This window comes from Canis lupus, chromosome 18, assembly GCF_003254725.2.
Source record: "Canis lupus dingo isolate Sandy chromosome 18, ASM325472v2, whole genome shotgun sequence".
NCBI classification, from domain to species: Eukaryota; Metazoa; Chordata; class Mammalia; order Carnivora; family Canidae; genus Canis; species Canis lupus.
Window position 1 is genome coordinate 42,766,722 of NC_064260.1, and position 20,665 is coordinate 42,787,386.

At 39.4% G+C, this 20,665-nt stretch overlaps 1 protein-coding gene across 26 annotated transcripts in view; it reads right to left on the minus strand.

Moving 5' to 3' along the window:
- ATG13 (autophagy related 13) overlaps positions 1 to 20,498 on the minus strand; it is a 52,418-nt gene extending 31,920 nt beyond the window's left edge. For 4 of the 26 annotated variants that reach the window (XM_035701176.2, XM_025452026.3, XM_025452027.3 and 1 more), the window contains exons 1-3: positions 20,152 to 20,497; positions 19,664 to 19,714; positions 10,642 to 10,806 (exon numbers count right to left, since the gene is read on the minus strand). The gene's annotated coding sequence lies outside the window, so the exon portion shown is untranslated. Of the gene's footprint in view, positions 1 to 10,641; positions 10,807 to 19,663; positions 19,715 to 20,151 lie in introns of all 26 variants that reach the window. The other 22 variants (XM_049097067.1, XM_025452017.3, XM_025452032.3 and 19 more) reach the window with 17 other exon arrangements.
- Positions 20,499 to 20,665: the final 167 nt, after the last annotated feature.

Below are 20,665 nucleotides of genomic sequence, written 5' to 3' on the forward strand. Positions count from 1 at the left end.
TATTTAATAAGTTGAATTAGAAACACCAGAAGATCCATCTGAAAATGTCCAATTTATAAGTAATGGCAATGTTAAGACTGAGGTTAAAGTTGGAGAAAGACGTAGATATTCTCCAAAAGAAGAAACAGTTTAAAAACTATAGCAGTAGATGAAATCACCATGGAAGATACCAAGAAAATAACAAAGGCCTCAGGAAGACACTGACATAAAAGAACCATAAGGAGAACTGTCAGAACTTACCAGAGAAATAGGAAGCAAAAGATTTCTGAGCAGTTATCACTGAAATTGAGGGAAAATAAGTTTCAAGATTGAAGGGATGGTCAAATAATATAAAAGTTCTTGTGGAGGAGGCAAAACTTTACCTCTACCCCCTCAGGTTTTCAGCTGGGCCTCTTTAACAAATACAGATTAATAAGAGAAAACCAGTTTATCAACACCTGCAGTGCACATCTCACAAGAGAAACCTCAATAGAAAATAATTCAACAGGGCAGCTTATATGGTATCTTCAACTAAGAATGATGAAAGTGTAGAGAAATGACAAGAAAAGAAAAGCAGTTCTAGGCTTCTAAGGACAGCAAACTGTGGGAAGGAAAATATATGGGAAGAAATTAACAGAGTAAGGTTTGTTTGCAAATTCCACAGGTGTCCTCTCTGGGCTGGTAAGAGTCTGCCTCTAGGAAAAGGAGAATTTATATCTCCCCTTCAGGCAGAAAAGTGGAAGGTATAGAAAGGTTCTCCTGCATTTGCTGCTTAATTGCCTTCAGATCAAAATAATTTTTATGTCAAAGAGGAATAATTTGGTGTGACACATTCTGGTTTCCTTCATTCTCAAGGAGAGAAAAAGGCCACTGGACTTGGCATCATGTTGCTAATGACCTTTGAGAGGATTTCTTAGAGTGATGGTGCTTCAGCTGGATTCTGAGAAGTTAGACAGGAAGAGATCTCATGCTGCTGTGATTGGGATCCCTGGGTAGCGCAGCGGTTTGGCGCCTGCCTTTGGCCCAGGGAGCGATCCTGGAGACCCCAGATCGAATCCCACATCGGGCTCCCGGTGCATGGAGCCTACTTCTCCCTCTGCCTGTGTCTCTGCCTCTCTCTCTCTCTGTGTGACTATCATAAATAAATAAAAATTAAAGAAAAGGATTTTCTCTATTGCACAGGGCTATCGAGCAAATTTATGGGGCAAGGGGGAGAAACCAATGAAGGAGAAACAAAACACCTGAGAAGAAATGACTGCAGACTCAGATGCCACAGTAGAGTTCACTGTGATCAAGGACAGGTTAGAGCCTAAGTGATCTAAATTATAACGGACTTCTCTTTTGGAGCCTACCATTTGGATGTTTGACGGCATTTGAAACATACACCCACCTTCAAACCTTCCTAATTTTGGTTAAAAAGAATGCAAATGTTATGGTAAAAACAAAATGCCTTTTCAAGGGTTAAACCACACAAGGCTTTGAAGCAACCACAGCAACAGATCTAAGATAAGAATAGTGCTGGAGGATTGTACTGCCCTTACTTTGTACTGAAGTGGGGAATTGTGTTCCCACCACCAGAACATCTACCAATGCAAACATAATAGCACAATGATTCTTGTGATTTTCTGTATCTGGTAAGCACTAAAAAGATTATGTAACTAGAGTTATTGGCCAAAAGGGGTGCAATCTCCATTGGGTAAAAAGTTATCTACGGGCATCAGAGCTTACTGTTCCCTTAGGCTTAGCCAATCAAGCAGTTAATTCATTCTTTACAATATAAATGTTATATAAAGTTTACCCTATGCCTTGCTTTTAGCAAAATCCTTTCTGAGTGTTTCAAGTAATTTAAAGGGAAATTTGGAACAAACATTAAAAAGAGATCTACAATTGAATTCTTTCCTTTTTTTCCGCCCTTTACCAATACTAGCCAGTTACTAAAGCCTTCAAGTTCTTGCTTATACAAAATCCTTTATATGTGCGACATTTTCATTTCCAAAGAACCATCTTAATCCAGGTCTCATTTCTTATCTGGAAGAGACTCATTTGGTTAGTTACTCTACATTTGAAGGAGATCAGGATATGCCATTCCAAAATAAGCCACTTTGGCATAAAGATTATTTTAAGCTGAAGACATTTGAGATTCAACAGATGTAGAAAGAAACCTTCTTGGGCTTCCCTTATCTGACTAAAAGCAGAAACTTCTGAAAAATGAGGACAGCCATAAATTCCCATTTCAGGTTGGCATCTACTCCGAGGAGAGATCACAAGTCCTCACTCTGGGGGAATTTCAAGGTCATGAAGAGGATGGAAATACCATTTGCACCTACCTAAACAAATATTATCACAAACTTTATTATTTCCGATTTGTTCTTCTACAGACTTGTTTGTCTTTTCTAAAGAAACTTATTTGTTCTTCCTATAAAAGCCTTTTCTCCAGGGTGCTGGCTAGCTCAGTGGGAGCACTGTGAGACTCTTGGTCTTGGGGTTATGAGTTCGAGCCCCATGTTGGGTAGAGAGATTACTAAAAATAAATAAATAAATGTAGTTTTTTTTTTTTAAGCCTTTTCTCCTAGGCCCCTTTCTCTTACTAAATTAGGCATCTAAGTCCCAAATTCTAACCACCTGGATTATTCATCACTGAGCACTCCTACAGTTGCTAGTCTCCTACGGTTGCTAGTTTCAGTCAGTTTAAGTTGCAGGCCCTCAGATACTAAACCTAAGAATGTATAGGAAAAGTTTTCCTCCCCAACACCTTCTTCTGGGTTACATTGTAAACCTCAGGAAAACTGATGTGAGTAAAGCATTATATCATTATAGTGCTCCCATGCTCCAGAAATTTCTACAAACTCCCTAGTCTGACCTTCAAGATTTCCCATGCAAAGTCAGCAGGGAAAATAGGTGAAATGATTTTGAAAAGGTAATCAGAAGCCTGCTGGCACTTTTAAGAAAGATCCTGGTCACTGAAATTACCAAGTAAATGGTGATCCAGAACCAGTGTCTAGTCCTTGGATGTATATGCTAAAAAAAAATGAATTTTATCAGTTCAGTCAAGGTTTTGAGGACAACTTCAGTCACCAGAGATAGTTTATATACCATAAATCAATTTATTATTTGAAAAATAAAATTGCTAAGTAGACCAAAAGAGAAGCTTCAAGTGATCAACATATTGCCTTTCCTAAAAGGAGACTATTTTGTGAAACTAAAATCATTTCAGATGGTTAACTGGTTATCATCCCACTATGAGGTTCATTTATCTTCCTCCACTTCAGAGGCAAGCAAATTGAAATTCCAACAAGACTCTAGAGAAGGGAGCCTAGATGACTTAGTTGGTCAAGTGTCCGGCCCTTTATTTTGGCTCAGGTTATGATCTCTGGGTCCTGGAATCTAGCTCCACATCAGGGTCTGCACTGGGCATGGAGCCTGCTTGGGATTCTGCTCCCACTCTGCCCTTCCCCCATCTTGTCTGCCCCCCACTGTCCCCTATGTACTCACTCTCGCTTTCAAAAAAATTTTTTTAAAACGATTTATTTATTCACGAGAAACACACAGACAGAGGCAGAGACACAGGCAGAGGGAGAAGCTGGCTCCCTGAGTGGAGCCCGATGCAAGACTCAATCCCAGGACCCTGGGATCATGACCTGAGCCAAAGGCCGCTAAGCCACCCAGGTGCCCCCTCTCAAAAAAATTTTTAAAGGAAGAGTCTTGAGAGACTTACTTGATAGTATATGTCTTCAACTTTCTTTTCTTTAGACATTGCAGACGTTAGTCATTGTCTAGGCACACATAATTGCCTAGAAAACTGTTTACATTAAACGTGCAGATGCCCTGACAGGGTGGGTTTTCAGACAGTGCATCAGCTGCTAAAGGATTGAGCCAAAGTAGGGCTTTTAGGTTATCACTTAGTTCAAGTCAAGGCCATCTTACCTTTTAGCATTCCAGTGTTTCAATTATATTGCAAACTCTTCTGCTAACTTTTAAATTTCTTATCCCTTTCCTGATAATGTGCTGAAATGTAAGTTAATCAGAGCTACTCACCACCTTCTTTATTAAATTTTTTGCCCTAGGGACAGAATCTAATTACCATGTATAATTTCAGATATTTACAAAAATTTCTATGTGGTTCCCACCAACATATATTTGATTATATTTATCAAGTGTTACTTTTATAAAATGGCTTAATTACATCAAAAATATATTTACACATCATAATCTTCCCACAAATACTGCTGTTCCCTCATCAACACCTATTTTCCCCAGACTCACCACTTACAGATTTTCCGCTTGAAAAATAACCTCAAATTAAGGCTTTTCTTCAAGACTTGAAACATTTAACAACACAATTTTTTTAGTGGGCCCTGAATAACAATTTCAATTTAGTAACAATCTCTGAACATTATTTTCCTTTTTTTTCTTTTTTTTAATTTTTATTTATTATAGTCACACACACAGAGAGAGAGAGGCAGAGACACAGGCAGAGGGAGAAGCCAGCCCCATGCACCGGGAGCCCGACGTGGGATTCGATCCTGGGTCTCCAGGATCGCGCCCTGGGCCAAAGGCAGGCGCCAAATCGCTGCGCCACCCAGGGATCCCTCCTTTTTTTTCTTTTTTTAGAGATCTAGAGAACACACTCATGAGAGTGGGGGAGAAGTAGAGGGAGAGAATCTTAAGCAGGCTCCTAGCTGACCTCAGAGCCTGCCATGGGGCTTTATCTCCTGATCCTGAGATCATGACCTGAGCCAAAATGAAGGGTCAGACACTTAACTGACTGAGCCACCCAGGTGCCACCATCATTTACATTAATAGAAATTCATAACAAATAACTTTTTGAGGTTCCCAAAGTATTGAGAACATGTAGATTTATACCATACTAAAATGTTTTTAACCAAGTATCAAAAGTATAATAAATAAGCAAAATGTGGTATACACACAAAAATGGAATATTATTCAGCCTTAAAAAGGAAAGAAATTCTGATACATGCTACAACATGAACTTTGAAGAAATCAGCTAAGTGAAATAAGCCAGTCACATAGCTGTATGGTAACACTTATATGAGGTACTTAAGAGTGGTCAAAATTATCGCCAGGAAGTATAATAGTGATTGCAGGAGTTGGGGAGGAGAGAATGGGGAGTTAGTGTTTAACAGTACAGAGATTCAGTTTTATAAGATGAAAAAGTTTTGGGATGGATGGTGGGGATGGCTGCATAACAACGTGAATGTATTTAATATTGCTAAACTACACACTTTAAAATGGTAAGGTGGTAAATTTTATGTTATTTATATTTTAACACAACAAAAGGAGACTATGCCATTAAATAAATTCTCCCCCCAAAATAAATAAATACATAAATAAATTCTCCTATTGTTATGTAATGGATGTAGATAATCATCAATATCCAAATACTAGGTAGAAGATTCTATAGCACTACTCCAGTTCAAAATATATAATCAACTAAGGGAAAAGCACACCTGACCAAATAAGTAGGTACTCTAGATCTTTGGCTCACTTTCATACTGAAATGCTAATTTTAACTTAAAAAAAAAAAAGAATTCTACTTAAATAACCAGATAAACATTTAACTCAACTATCTTTCCAATCTCATTAAAAGCACAGAAATATAAAGGCTGAAAATAGTGGCAGAAAAGGAAGTAACAAATAAAAGATATCAACAAAATATGGGGGGGGGGGGTAGTGAACAGACTGGTTAAGTATAAAGCTTTCCATGCTTATGTTTATTTCTGTTCACCCCTAAAACATCATTAAAACAAGAAATGGCAGGGGCAGGAGGCTTAAAAAACATATACACACAGACCAAAAGAACAAGCATGGAGATAACAGCACCACAGTTCTGGAAGAAGAAAACAGAAGGAACAGATACTTGATTAAGCAGAGCAGAGCTGATACCCCAGCCAGCTGTTGGGGGAAACCCTAAACAAAGCAAGCTCATATAAGCCAAAGAACCCAAGAAAGGCCAAGAAATGAGTTACCAGATATCTCCTAAAGTAGAATGCCAGATGGGGCTGAATATAGGAAGATTATTTTATAAAAGTCCACAAAGAAGCAGTTAGACCCCACCCTGAGCCCTACACCCTTTTTATAACTCCACTGAGTGTAAAACTGCCCTTCCTCCCTAATATTAGAAGACTGGACATTAACTTTTTGGAAACAATAAATTAAAAAACATACTGGACTTCAATGATCAGGTCTATAACAGGCACTCTGTTATGAAGATTTACAACAGCTGTATTCTTGGGTTTTGAAAGGGGGAAAAACCCACTTTACTGATATTATAAAAATCTAATAGAAACAGAAAGGAAAAAAAGGAAATATGCAAAGGCGAGCACAATAGTAAGCAGTAAAGGAGAATAAGACAGAGTTACATCAAATCGGGTACTTACAACATCTGACTTCATTAGCTGGGGAAGCCTAGTGGAGACAGCCAGGCTGGAGTCCCAACTGAGAGGCCTGGGTAGAGTGTTCTCCCCTCAGGTGAGACTTCCAACTGAAAATCCTTTTAAGGGCTGTATTTATAGGGCAAATGATGGGGTCTGAAGTTAAACACTTGTGTTCACCTACGTGCAGTTTGGAGCAAGCTGCATTCCTATGTTATCATGCCTTGACATCTTCAAGGAGCCTGTGCCATATGTGCTTGCCTCCCCTCCCAGATTCCATTCTGGGGGGGTCAGCCCAGTTGAGAGCAGGATGGGATATAAGACAAAATTTACAGCTCTTAGCATCCAGACTAGAAGGGCTAATTCTAACCTGGAGGCCAGCTAATGTCAACTAATCAGGCTCCCAAGGCCACTTATCCAGCACAAGTCTCGCAAACAACATTCTTTAGCCTGTCTTCGTATGTGCAGGTCGGGGTGGTCAGTTACGCAGAACAAATCACAGAAATCTCTACCATACAATATACATTCTCAGTCTCTGGAGACCCCTTCCTTCACTTGGCTTGAAAAACGCTGGCAGCCATGTTGGAAGGTTTCATCAAATGCCTGGTGATCCCTTGGCTGTCCTTTTTTACACTGAGCATATAGTACCAAAAAGACAGCAGAAAATCAGGGTATATGAGGCTGGTAAACTGGCGGGGCTCAGGGGGTCATGGAGAACAAGCTGCCCCTCCCTCCAAACTTTTTCAATTGAAAGACCCTTAGTGTCAGTATATAGAGGTTTTGTCCTCTGAGGACACTACATTTCCCCCAAAGAAGCCTCCAAGAACCCTTATCTTGCTGGAGACAAGCTTTCAATTCCCTTAGGTAAATACCAAGGAGTGCAATTGCTGGATCATATGGTTAAGAGTATGTTCAGTTTTGTGTAGGGGGATGGGTAAGATAGGTAAAGGAGATTCAGAGGTACAAACTCCCAGCTATAAAATAAGTCACAGAGATGGAAAGTACAGCATAGGAAATCCTGTCAACAATATTTTGTATGTATATCTCATTTCACTGATGACATGTGATGCTAAGTATCTTTTCATATGGTTCTTTGCCATCTGTGTATCTTTGATAAGGTTTCTGTTAAGGTCTTTGATCCATTTTTTTATTGGGTTGTGTCAGCACAAATATTATTTTCAAAATTGATTAGAATTTAAATAACGCTGTACCCACAAACCGCTTTTAGATTTTTTTCAGAGAGAAAGCACACATGCACACGAGAGAAAGGGGGTAGGGGCAGAGGGAGAGGAAGAGAATCTTAAGCAGGCTCCATGCCCAGTGTAGAGCTGATATGGAGCTCAGTCTCATGGCCCTGAGGTCATGACCTGAACTGAAATCAATAGTCACACACTCAGGGCAGCCTGGGTGGCTCAGCAGTTTAGCGCCGCCTTCTGCCCAGGGCGTGATCCTGGAGACCCGGGATCGAGTCCCATGTCTGGCTCTCTGCATAGAGCCTGCTTCTCCCTCTGCCTGTGTCTCTGCCCCTCTCTCTGTGACTCTCATGAATAAATAAATAAATAAAATCTTAAAAAAAATAGTCACACAACCGACTGAGCCATCTAGGTGCCCCTCATAAAGCACTTTTAAACTCACATTTATCATGTAAGAATCTGTAAGTCTGGGGAGCCCTGATATTAAAACTCACAATTTTATATTTACTTCTCCAACTAACAATGGGAGAGCAGAGACAATCTTTTCTTGCTATTTTTTTTCTACAGCAAGGATTTTCATATTTTCCCCAACATTGGTTTCAGAGGCAGATGTGCAATAAATGGGGGAAGGTTAATACTTCTTCAGAGTAGATTGTCAAGTAATAAGTGAATAAGGAGTAACAAAATTACAAAAATCACCATTTTGCAACTATTATGGAATAACTGACTCAAGAAAATCATTGTGGCAGTGGGGGTGGTGGGGCTCACCAGTAGATGATAAAAACCACTAAGTGACAGTTTGTTGGCAAATGAGATATTTACACAATCTTCCCACAGATTACCTATTACTTACAGAGAAGTCTAGTAAACACAGTCTTAAAGTAATGAAAGAAACATACCAACAATTGAAAAACTGACATTACATTTCTCTTGATGTGATATAGTAAAAAGGACATATCACTTATATAGCTTTCCTGCCAAAATTGTATAACCCGAATCCAACCACGAAGAAGCAATCAGATGAACTTAAAAAGACAATGCATTTTACAAAGGAATTGGCTTGTAGTCTTAAAAAATGTCAATCTTTTGAAAGACCAAAAAAAAAAAAAAAAAAAAAAAAGGTTGAAAACTATTAGAATAAAGGCAATTAAAGAGGTATGACAACTAAATGCTCGGGATGCTGGTGGCTCAGCAGTTAAGTGTCTGCCTCTGGCTCATCCTGGGATCTAGTCCCGCATGGAGCTCCCAGCATGGAGTCTACTTCTCCTTCTGCCTATGTTTCTGCCTCCCTCTGCATGTCTCTCATGAATAAATAAAATCTTTAAAAAACAAACAAACAAACAAACAACTAAGTGCAATGCTTGATCATGGACTTTTAAAGATCTTATTTATTTATTTGAGAGAGAGTGTGCAAGTGACCATGCAGGAGCAGGGAGAAGGGCGGAGGGAGGGAGAGAATCTCAAGCAGACTCCCCCACTGAGCATGAAGCCTGAATCAGGGCTTGATCCCAAGACCCAAGTATCATGACCTGAACCAAAGCCAAGAATGGGATGCTTAATTGACTGAGCCACCCAGGTGCCCCAATCATGGACTTCTAAAAAAGTTTCTATAGGGGAGCTTGCCCGGCTTTGTCAGTAGAGCATGTGATGCTTGATCTTAGGGTTTTAAGTTCAAGCCCCACACCGGGTGTAGGGATTACTTAAAAATACAATCTAAAAGAAAGAAAGAAAATCTTTAAAAAGTTGCTTTATGGGGATCCCTGGGTAGCTCAGTGGTTTAGCGCCTGCCTTTGGCCCAGGGCGCGATCCTGGAGCCCCGGGATCGAGTCCCACATCAGGCTCCCGGCATGGAGCCTGCTTCTCTCTCTGCCTGTGTCTCTGCCTATCTCTCTCTCTCTCTCTCTCTCTCTCTCTGTGTGTGACTATCATAAATAAATAAAAATTTTTTTAAAAAAGTTGCTTTAAAGAACAGTATTGAAACAATTGGTAACATTTGGTACTGATTGTATACTAGGTAACAGTTAAATTTCCTGAATTTGATACAATTACACTTTGGTCAATGCTCCTCCTGAAAAAATACAAGTAACTTTTCTCAAGGGCCCAGCCAAAAAAAAGAAGGGGGGGGGGAGAAATCCTATATTATATAGCTTATGACATCTAGAGACATATGCTTTCTGACAAGTAGAGCATGTGGCAAAGCATGAATGATGAAGATGTCAACGATTCATCATGAACGAAGAATCTAGGTGAAGAGTATATGAGAGTTCACTGTAAAATTCTTATAATTTCTCTGTAGATCTGATGGATTTCAAATTTTTTTAAATGAACAACAAATAAAATAAATTTTCATCAAATGGCTTATAACGGGTAGAAAACTAACTTTTACCCAGTATAAAACTTTCTAAAATTAGGTCTATCTCCTTGTAGACTCATTTCATTTTTTTTTCAAAGATTTTATTTATTTATGAAAGACACAGAGAGAGGGGCAGACTCTCAGAGGCAGAGGGAAAAGCAGGTTCCATACAGGGAGCCCAATGCAGACTTGATCCCGGGACCATGGGATCACACCCTGAGCCAAAGGCAGACACTCAACCGCTGAGCCACCCAGGTGTCCCTAGACACATTTCAAATAGTTTTTCAAACATCTGAATGGCTGCTCTGGCTGTACTTCCAAATTCTGTCATAGAAAATCCTTGCCTTAGAATAAAGTAGGCAAAGAGTTTAATGCACTGGGTCATGATACATAGGAGTTTAAAATCTCTGAGGGGGATACCCAACAAGGTGGACTGAATGTTAGTCCTCCCCCCTGCTAAAGCACTTAAAAATGCAGATAACATATGGCAATTAAAGTTTTTTACATATAACTGAACAAGAAAAATTGAGAAATCCCAGGCTCCAGAAAAGGTAAGTCAATGCCATAGATGTAAAGAAAAATTGATGCCAGGGAACTGAGGCTTATGAGAAGCAAGGTCAGGTTCTTTTTTTTTTTTTTTTTTTTTTCTTTCCAAATAGGCTCCACACCCAATGTAGGGCTTGAACTCACAACCCTGAGATCAAGAGTCACACGCTCTACTTACTGAGCCGGTCAGGCACCCCAAAGTCAGGTTCTTCTAATAAATATATGAGCACAAGCATCGGGAGAAGGGGAGGTTGTACCTCACTCTTACAGGCTGGTAGAAACCCAGTGCTCTGCTCAAAACTGCAGAGCCAAGTGCTGCTTGATCACAGAGGCCAGAAGAATCCTAGAAAAGCAATAAAGAGGTTTGTCATCCTATAATGGCAAGGTTTGGAGATGGGAAAATCACTCTCAAACTTCATAAGCATAAGTCAGTAAAGTGCCTAGTCAAGATCCAAAATTACATTACCTATAAGCATGGTAAGGAAATAAAAAGCTAAGAAGTTAATCTAAAAACTCATCTCTGAACTATTGTAACCCCTAGAAACAGGCAGAAGCAAGCCTGAAAGAGCCCTGGGAGAAGCTTTCAACAACTCTGGATTACCAAGAGCCTGCTGCCAGGCCACACTCACAACTCTTCCTCTCAACTTTTAGCTAGATGAATTCATAATTTTAAAATTTACAGATTGGGGGCACCTGGGTGGCTCGGTTGGCAGAGCATGCAACTCTTGATGTTGGAGTCATGAATTAAAACTTTATGTTGGGGGTAGAGATTACTAAAAAAAAAAAAATTAAACTTTAAAAAATTTAAAAAATAAAACAGGCTACACATGGAAATAAAACATCAAAAATGCAAAAGAACATGACATATGAGAGACTACACAACTGAGATAAGAGAGTGGGCAAGTTGAAAGAAAACATGCTTATTTGTAAACATGGCAAACATATAAAAGAAAAAGCTTATGGCAGCTAAAGAATGCTAAGTCTCAAATCATCAGAAGTCAGTTTGGGCAAGACAGAATCATAGTTGGTGTTTTTTTTTTTTTTTTTGACAGAATCATAGTTGTAAAGATCTGAGCATAAGGTAACAAGGAAAGGTAGTTTTGAAAACTATAGAGTGTACCATATTAAGAGACAAGAGTAGCCTGGAAGGAAGGGGACACAGATCTAGAGCTTTTGAATGGGGCAGGCAGGGTGACTCAGGATGTTGAGAAAGCTAAGAGGTTTTTTTTTTTTTTAAATCATTTTATATAGCTTTTCTTAAAAACTGAGATATAATTCATGTATCATAAAGTTCGCCATTTTAAAGTGTACAGATTGGTGCTTTTTAATATATTCACAAAGATGCACAATCACCACATTTTCATTACAGTCCAATGGAATCTCACATCTGTCACGAGTCACTACTCATTTCTCTCTCCTTCTAGGACCTAGTGCTACCACTAATTCACTTTGTAGCTACAGACTTGCTTATCCTGGACATTTCATATAAAGGAAGTTATGTAATATGTGGTCTTTGTCACTTGTTTCTTTCACTTAGCAAAAGGTTTTCAAGGTTCAATCTATATTATATAAGGTCTCAGTACTTCATTCCTTTTTATGGCCAAATAATATTCCATTGTATGGCTACACCACATTCTGTTTACTAATTCATCAGCTGATGAACATCTGAGCTGTCTCCATTTTTTTGGCTATTATAAATAATACTGCTAAGAACATTCATGTACAAGTTTTTGTGTTAACATATGTTCTCAACTCTTTATATACACCTACAAAGGGAATTACTGGGTCATATGGTAATTCAACATTTAACTTTTTGAGAAACTGCCAAACTGTTTTCCAAAGCAGCCATACCATTTTACATTAGGTAATGGGTTGAATTTTAAGATTAGCACACAAAATGAGGACAAAAGGGACAGAGATGACAGATATTACGTATAGGTCTTCTTTTCCTTTTTCTCCAAGTACTTCCTTGTTCTTCACAGTCCATCTCTATTCCTCTTTCCGTTTTTATCCGTAATACACAACCCAGGCAAATACACTATTATTTTTTTTTAATTTACCAAAACAGTGGATATTCTTCTCTTAGGAAGCAATTAAATGTAGTTATATTTTGTATGACTTCCAGAGAACGTTTTAAAAAGTTTTTATTATGAAAAATTTTAAGCATCACTCATCTTCAACAATGTGGGATAAGGTCTATCCTTAGCCTTTGCCAAAAACACATGTAATTTCTCTCTGGAAGAAAATAATGTCACCTTAGCCTGCAAATTATGATTTTTCATATATAATATTTTGCACTATTACAATAAACTGAGCATTCATGGAGATAAACCCAAATGACCAAAATCTAATAGCTACAATAGACATTAGAAATAAATAATTATAAGACACATTCTTAAAAATTACTATGCTTAATATGCTCAATTAAATAGAGCACAAAATTGAGGATTCTGAGAACTAAACACTGCAAAATGAACCAAGTAGAAATTATAGAACTAAAAAACAAAACATTAAATTAAGAACCCAATGGTTGAGTCTAACAGCAGATTAGACCAGCAGAAGTTAGAGTGAACATGAATATAGGCCAAAAGAAAATATCAGGAATGAAGCAAAGAAGGGCAAAAGGATAGAAGATAAAGAAAAGCGTATGAGAGGGACCCCTGGGTGGCTCAGCAGCTGAGCGCCTGCCTTTGGCTCAGGGTGTGATCCCAGGATCCAGGATCAAGTCTCACATCGGGCTCCTTGTGGGGAGCCTGTTTCTCGCTCTGTGTCTCTGACTCTCTCTCTCTTTCTGTGTCTTTCATGAATAAATAAATAAAATCTTTAAAAAGAAAAGTGTATGAGAGACACAAAATGACCACATGCTTATAGGATACTTTTGAGAGTGAAAGGGCATGATTTAAGGTATTTAATCATACCATGAAAACAGGTACAAAATGAGACATGTGGTTACCTGAGACACAAAGGACACAGGAATAGGTCTAACATATGTGTAAGTGGAGTCACAAAGGAAGAGGAGAAACAATAAGGGAGAAGCAAAATTAGGAAATACTCAGCTGAGAATTTTCATGTAAAGGGGTAAAGAAAAATAAAGGGGGTAACTATGTTCTGGCCAGATTACTAAGGAGTCATCAAAGTGAGCAAAAGAGACTCTAAAAGTAGGGAGTCAATGTAGATTTTTCTTTGGATAAAGATTTAGGGACATTAATCTGAATACAGAGGGGAAGATAAAGAAAAGAGACAAGAAGCAGAGAGACCAGCTAAGAAGTTTCTTCAGCAATCCAGACAAGAGCTGGTGATAACACTGGATTTAAGGTGACACAAACAACAAAGAAGAAAAGGACAAATAATTCCAATGAAACAACTGGATAATTTGGCAAGAGATTATATAAAAATGACTCCAGATAGTATTTCCAGTCCTTCAAACTGGGAAAAGTTATGGGTGTCTGGGTGGCTCAGTTAGTTAAGTGAGTCTTGATTTCAGCTCAGGTCTTAATCTCAGGATTGTGAGTTCAAGCCACTCATAGGGCTCCATGCTGGGCATGGAGTTTACTTTAAAAAAAAAAAAAAAAAAAAAAAAAAAAAAACCTTGAAAAAAGTTAACTAAAGTTTACAAAAAAAAGTCTGTTTTCCAGTTTTGTTTTGTTGTTTGAGAGAGAGAGAGAGAGAGAGAGAGCATGTGAATGGGGAGGGGTAGAAGGAGAGGGAGAGAGAGAATCCTCAGGTAGACTCTATGCCCAGAGCAGAGCCTGACACAGGGCTCGATCCCAGGTTCCTGAGATCATGACCTGACCCAAAACCAAGAGTCGGAAGCTTAACTGACTGCTCTACCAGGCACCCCTCTGGTTTTTAACATAGAATTTTTTAATGTTTTAGATTCAGACTGAAAAGCTCAGTATGGCAAATCAGGAATAACTAAGAAAAAAAGTTCAAGTACAAACAGAACAAAACAGTAATTTCCCCACTTTCTAAGTATTAGAATTATTATTAAACTGTAGAGATCTTCTTTTCCATTTAGAAAGTTCTTTGTAGACAACTGAGGAATAGAACAGAAAGGTTTAAACAACTGAAACAGGCTTCCTACCTAAAGAGTTACAAAGGAAGTTTGAAAATAAAGAAATAAGCAGATAACTCAGCTTTAAAAAAAGAGAGAGAGAATGAGGAAAGAAAGAAAAGAAAGCAGAAGTAGCAATATTTACAAAATTCTAGGCCGAAAGTGACAAAAATGAGATTAAAAGGGATACTGAGTAATGACAAAATACTCTCAGAAAATATAATTACTGTAAACCTTTATACATAAGCAATACAGCAATAAAATACATAAAGCAAAAATTCCTAGAGATACTAGGAGAGCTTGATCAAACCAAAACTATACCTGAAGATTCAATATACTTCTCTGACAGTACAAACAAAAATACAGAGGACTTGAATAATAATACCAAGTCTCTATGTAATAGTACTGACAGGGCAAGTCACTCAATCTCTCTTTTTTTTTTTTTAAGATTCTATTTATTTATTCATGAGAGACAGAGACAGAGGCAGAGACCTAGGCAGAGGGAGAGGCAGGCTCCCTGTATGGATCCCGAGATCACAACCAAAGGCAGACACTCAAACACTGAACCACCCAGGTGCCCTGTCACTCAATCTTTCTGTACCTCAGATTCCTTTTTTTTTTTTTAAGATTTTATTTATTTATTCATGAGAGACACACACACAGAGAGAAGCACAGACACAGGAAAAGGGAGAAGCAGGCTCCATGCAGGGAGCCCGACGTGGGACTCGATCCCGGGTCTCCAGGATCACACCCCGGGCTGAAAGCAGCACTAAACCACTGAGCCACCTGGGCTGCCCCTCAGATTCCTTTCTTACAAAATGTTGGTAAATAAATACCTAGGGCAGCCCCGGTGGCGCAGCGGTTTAGCGCCGCCTGCAGCCCGGGGTGTGATCCTGGAGACCCGGGATCGAGTCCCACGTCGGGCTCCCTGCATGGAGCCTGCTTCTCCCTCTGCCTGTGTCTCTGCCTCTCTCTCTCTCTGAATAAATAAATAAAATCTTAAAAAATAAATAAAAATAAATAAATAAATAAATACCTAGCTCATTGGGTTGTGGTGAGAATTGAATGAGATAATGAGTACTTGCTACATGAGACCCTCAATAATTATCTTGTTATCTAACTTGACCTTTCATATTCTTCTCTCAGGTTCAGGAAATGTAATTAATTAATCATGCTCTTGACCGTTAAAAAAAATTTTCCGGGGATTCCTGGGTGGCTCAGCAGTTTGTGCCTGCCTTCAGCCCAGGGCGTGATCCTGGGGTCCCGAGATCGAGTTCCATGTCGGGCTCCCTGCGTGGAGCCTGCTTCTCCCTCTACCTGTGTCTCTGCTTCTCTCTCTGTGTGTGTCTCATGAATAAATAAATAAAATCTTTAAAAAAAATTAAAATTAAAATTAAAAAAATTTTTTCCAAGATGCCTTTGCCCATAATCCAATAAACTAGAAATATACAACAAAAAGTTAACCATGTATAAATTAAGAAGCTTCTTATAATAAACACTGAAATAAAAACCAAAGTTACAATTATCTAGAAATTAACAAAATGGAGACTATCTGACAATAAAAAAGAGATACAGTAAAAGAATTCAGAAGAAAATGTATAGCCTTAAATTACTTTAAAAGACTTAAATAAGTATTCAATTTAAGAAACCAGAAATCAAATAAACCAAAAAAAAAAATGGCAGGTGGGAATAAAGATAAAGCCATTCTTATTAACTACTTATTTCAAAGAATAAATAAGGCCAAATATCTGGTTTCTTGAAAATTCCAACTGAAATAGATTTGGGGTAAAAACATCCTTAAACTTATATTTAAAGCAGGACATCCCAATCTCAGTATTTCGCAGTATAATCTCTCCTAATGACCTAATAGTTGTGGGCAATATAGAAAGAATTGGAGAGGGTGGGGAACAAACAAGCCTTACGACTGGAGAGAATATGAGAGGATTTTTAACTGCGTCTCTTTCACATTTGTATGAATCAAAAGTCAAAAGTGAAAGCAGCATTTTCCAAAATAACACTATTCAGTTAGCACTGCTATAAATTCTTTAGTTACCTTTATTTTACTAAGAAGATACTACTGTACTGGCTGGCAGTCAACTCTGCATGTTAATGGAGTTGTTTTCCTAAGTAGTGGTGTGCCCTTCTCTTGTAACCAAGGACATATGGGGGAAACCACGAGGACAAAACAAATTTCCTGTGCCACCTACACTGGCACTGAGAGGATTTCTCTAATAAACTGACCCACCATTTATAGTTAAAAACTTTTTTTTTAAACAACTATTTTAAATTAACTGTAAATCCCTTTAAGAAACCTACTTAAAACATCGAAAACTAATTTTTTTTGAAGATTTTATTTATTCATGAGAGATACATAGAGAGGCAGAGACATAGGCAGAGGAAGAAGCAGGCTCCCTGCAGGGAGCCTGACATGGGACTCAATCCCAGGAATCCGAGATCACGACCTGAGCCAAAGGCCAGTGCTCAACCACTAAGCCACTCAGGTGCCCCTAAAACTAATTTTACATTCCTGTAAGGATTTTAAATCCTTTTAAGATTTAAAACCAAACTATAAGAAAAGTTTGTTGACAGTCCTTGGGCAGAGAGGCCTAGATAGCCTCCTTTGCATTCTTCCTGGCTGTACTGCCCTTATCCTATCAGGGACTACTTACAGTTTTTATTGGTTTCCACAATTTGACTGAGAGGAAGTAAGGACCAGCAGCCCATGAGCCCTCTCCTATATTAAACCCATTAATGAAAAAATGGTGCCTTACTCAGCTGAACATCCCAAACTGGAAATTACTTCTAAATTATCCGCATACAAAATCTAGGTAACCTTTGTTCAATAGTTAACTTTTAGTGAAAAAAAATTAACTATAGTATTTGAAGACTCTCAAGTGAACATAACACGCCAAAAGTCTTAGGCAGTATGAGGTAAATAGCCTGCATTTCTTAATGAGCCTCTATGCCTTTTTTGCATTAAAAAATAAAAATGAAAACAAAGTTGAATAATAGAGTCATAATGAGGAATTTAGGTGTGCTCATCCTCTAATCTAAACAGCACTCTAACCCAGTGTTAAGAATGGAATTATTCAGGCAGTCCAGGTGGCTCAGAGGCTTAGCGCTGCCTTCAGCCTAGGGTGTGATCCTGGAGACCCAGGATTGAGTCCCACGTCGGGCTCCCTGTATGGAAGCTTGCTTCTCCCTCTGTGTCTCTGCCTCTGTGTCTCTCATAAGTAAATAAATAAAATCTTTAAAAAAAAAAAAAGAAAAAAAAAAGGAGGGGATCCCTGGGTGGCTCAGCGGTTTGGCGCCTGCCCTTGGCCCAGGGCGCGATCCTGGAGTCCCGGGATCGAGTCCCACGTCAGGCTCCCTGAATGGAGCCTGCTTCTCCCTCCTCCTGTGTCTCTGCCTCTCTCTCTCTCTCTCTCTCTATCATAAATAAATAAATAAATAAATAAATAAATCTTTAAAAAAAATAAAAAAGATTAAAAAAAAAGGAAAAAAGAATTTTAAATGAAGTTTCAGGGGCACCTGGGTAGTGCAGTCGGTTAAGCGCCCAGCTCTTGGTTTTGGCTCAGGTCTGGTCTCAGGTTCATGAGATCAAGCCCCCAATCAACCCATGCTCAGCACTCTCTCTCTAAAATAAATAAACAAATCTTTAAAAATGAAGTTTCAGCGGTTTTCAGGTATTACTAAGGTTAATAACTTCTCTACAGATAAAGATTCCAAAACACTTTCCACTCCCATTTAAGCAAAATATAATGCAGAGTATGGGAATGCACCTTATCAAGTGGGTACAATAATTTCTACAGTGGGTACTTTTTCTCAGTAGGCAAAATTATCTTTGGATATTTTTGGGTAGGACTTGGGTGTCTGAAAATTCAAAGGTTAATGTCTTCTTTTTGCATTTAGGCTATGGGCACCCTGCTCTGAGCATAAGCTAATACAGCTAATTCAGGGTGGATGGGGGCAGGATAATAAAAATCTCTTGCCTCCACATTCATACAGTATAATTCCATTGTGCATATATGGTAGGACTTCACTGTGTCCAGCTGATTCTTAATCCTTAAATAAAACAATATAAGGAGTGTTTAGTAGCTCAAGATCTGCAGTTTTTCCAATTATTTTATTCAAGATTTTATTTATTTATTTGAGAGAGAGAGAGCACAAAGGGAAGAGGGAGAGAGAGAAGCAGACTTCCCACTGACCACGGAGCCTGACTCGAGGTTCCATCCCAGAACCGCAGGATCATGACCTGAGCCACAGGTAGATGCTTAATTGATTGAGCCATCCAGTTGCCCCAGATTCAACTTTTTATTTTTATCTTCTTAAAAATATTTATTTATTCATGAGAGGCACAGAGAGAGAGGCAGAGACACAGGCAGAGGGAGAAGCAGGCTCCATGCAGGGAGCCTGATGCGGGACCTGATCCTGGGTCTCCAGGATCACGCCCTGGGTCGAAGGGAGGTGCTAAACTGCTGAGCCATCCAGGGATCCCTAGATTCAACTTTTTAAACTCAATTTTAATAACCACTCCTAAAATACAAATACACAATAAGAACTGTTAAGTTTAAGTACAGTAATGGAAAGCCCAATGGTTTGCAATTTTTATGAAATGTGAATCTCAAAAGTTGCCATATTCTTAACTTTATACCCAAAGGGGTACAATTTGAAAAGTGCATAAATTAAGTACACTTATCTTATTATACAGATCAGTATATTTGACACTTGCTTCAGCACTTATTGATCATCCACTGTGCATTAAAAATATTAACTCAGGATTCCATTTCACAAGCATTTACGTCTGCTTAGCTGAAAAATGGAGTTGAAAACAAAACAAAAAAGTGTAATTTAGTTGGAGCCACCACAGCAGCACAGAAAAGGACTAACACATGAAAACCTAGAAATTAGTGTAAAGGAAAGGTCTGTTGTTTCTTATTATTGGATACGTCTCACTCTAAGTGTGTAATAAATTCTACCATCTTAGAAGACGAGTTTTAAATTAAGTATAATGATCCAGCTCTCTAAGAGAAAATACTGAAAGCGAAATGCTTCGATCGATTGACAAGGCAAACTGAGAACTGACTTGGAAAGTGAAAACGGAGGTGAGTTAATAATGAACCCAAAATGGTGCTTAGCCACTTACCCAGAGATTTATTAAATGAGAATGGATCGCAGCTTTCCACAGGTCGTTCCACTGCCGGTAAGAAGATAGTGGTGAACTTTGGGTCCCTTTTTTTCACTAGTCAACAGCTACCCTCACCTACACGCGGAGTGCATATTTCGCAGTCAGCAAGCTCCCCTCCCCCGCCAACAAATCTTGACTGAATGAAAACCTACTTCACTCATATTGATACCAACACCGGACTTACGGTCTCACAAATTACCTCCAAAAAGACTTACATGATAACCCAAAAAACTGAGAAAGTAGGTGAAAGCTTTGGGGATTTCTGTAAACACTAGGAGCCAGAGAGCCAATGGGGCCTACACCAGCCCGACTTCCCAAAGCTCTGGGGACTGTACTGCAGCTATTCAGCTTCGTTCTCACAAGGAGGTACCCGATAGGCCGCAGATCCATAGCCTCCCACCCGGGGGCGCTGAGTGACCTGGGGGTATCCCCACTAAAGTTAGTACCTGCGAAGCTGCGACATAGAGAGTGGCTCGGGGCTCTCATTACGGAGGCCGAGGCCTGGGGCCGGCCAGCTGCGCCTCCTGGCTGAGGGCTCTGCGCTCCGGAGCTGCAGTGACAGCAGGGGTCGCAGATAGATACCTCACGCTTCAGGAGGCTCGTGGCTCGTGGGCCCGGGTGTTTCACTCCTAGGACTGCGCGAGTTGTCGCACTCACATTGACCGGCGCTCTTCAAGAGTGCCCTCACAGCTCAAGCGATCACTCCTGCCTTAAGCCCAGCAGCCGGTGGCCTCCCGGCACCGCCATCGTTAGTGTTTGTTTTCATCCGCTCGGATGAAGGCGGGGGGGGGGGGGGGGGGGGGGGTAGGAAGATGGCTAGGAGGAAATACAGCTGCCAAACCTCATCCGCACTTTCGCTACAGCGTGGACGCCCTGTTTCATCTCTTTCCTCTTTATTCCCATAAAAGTTGATTTCCTTTCCATGTAAATCTTTCTCACCAATTTTTCCAAGTGTCTCAG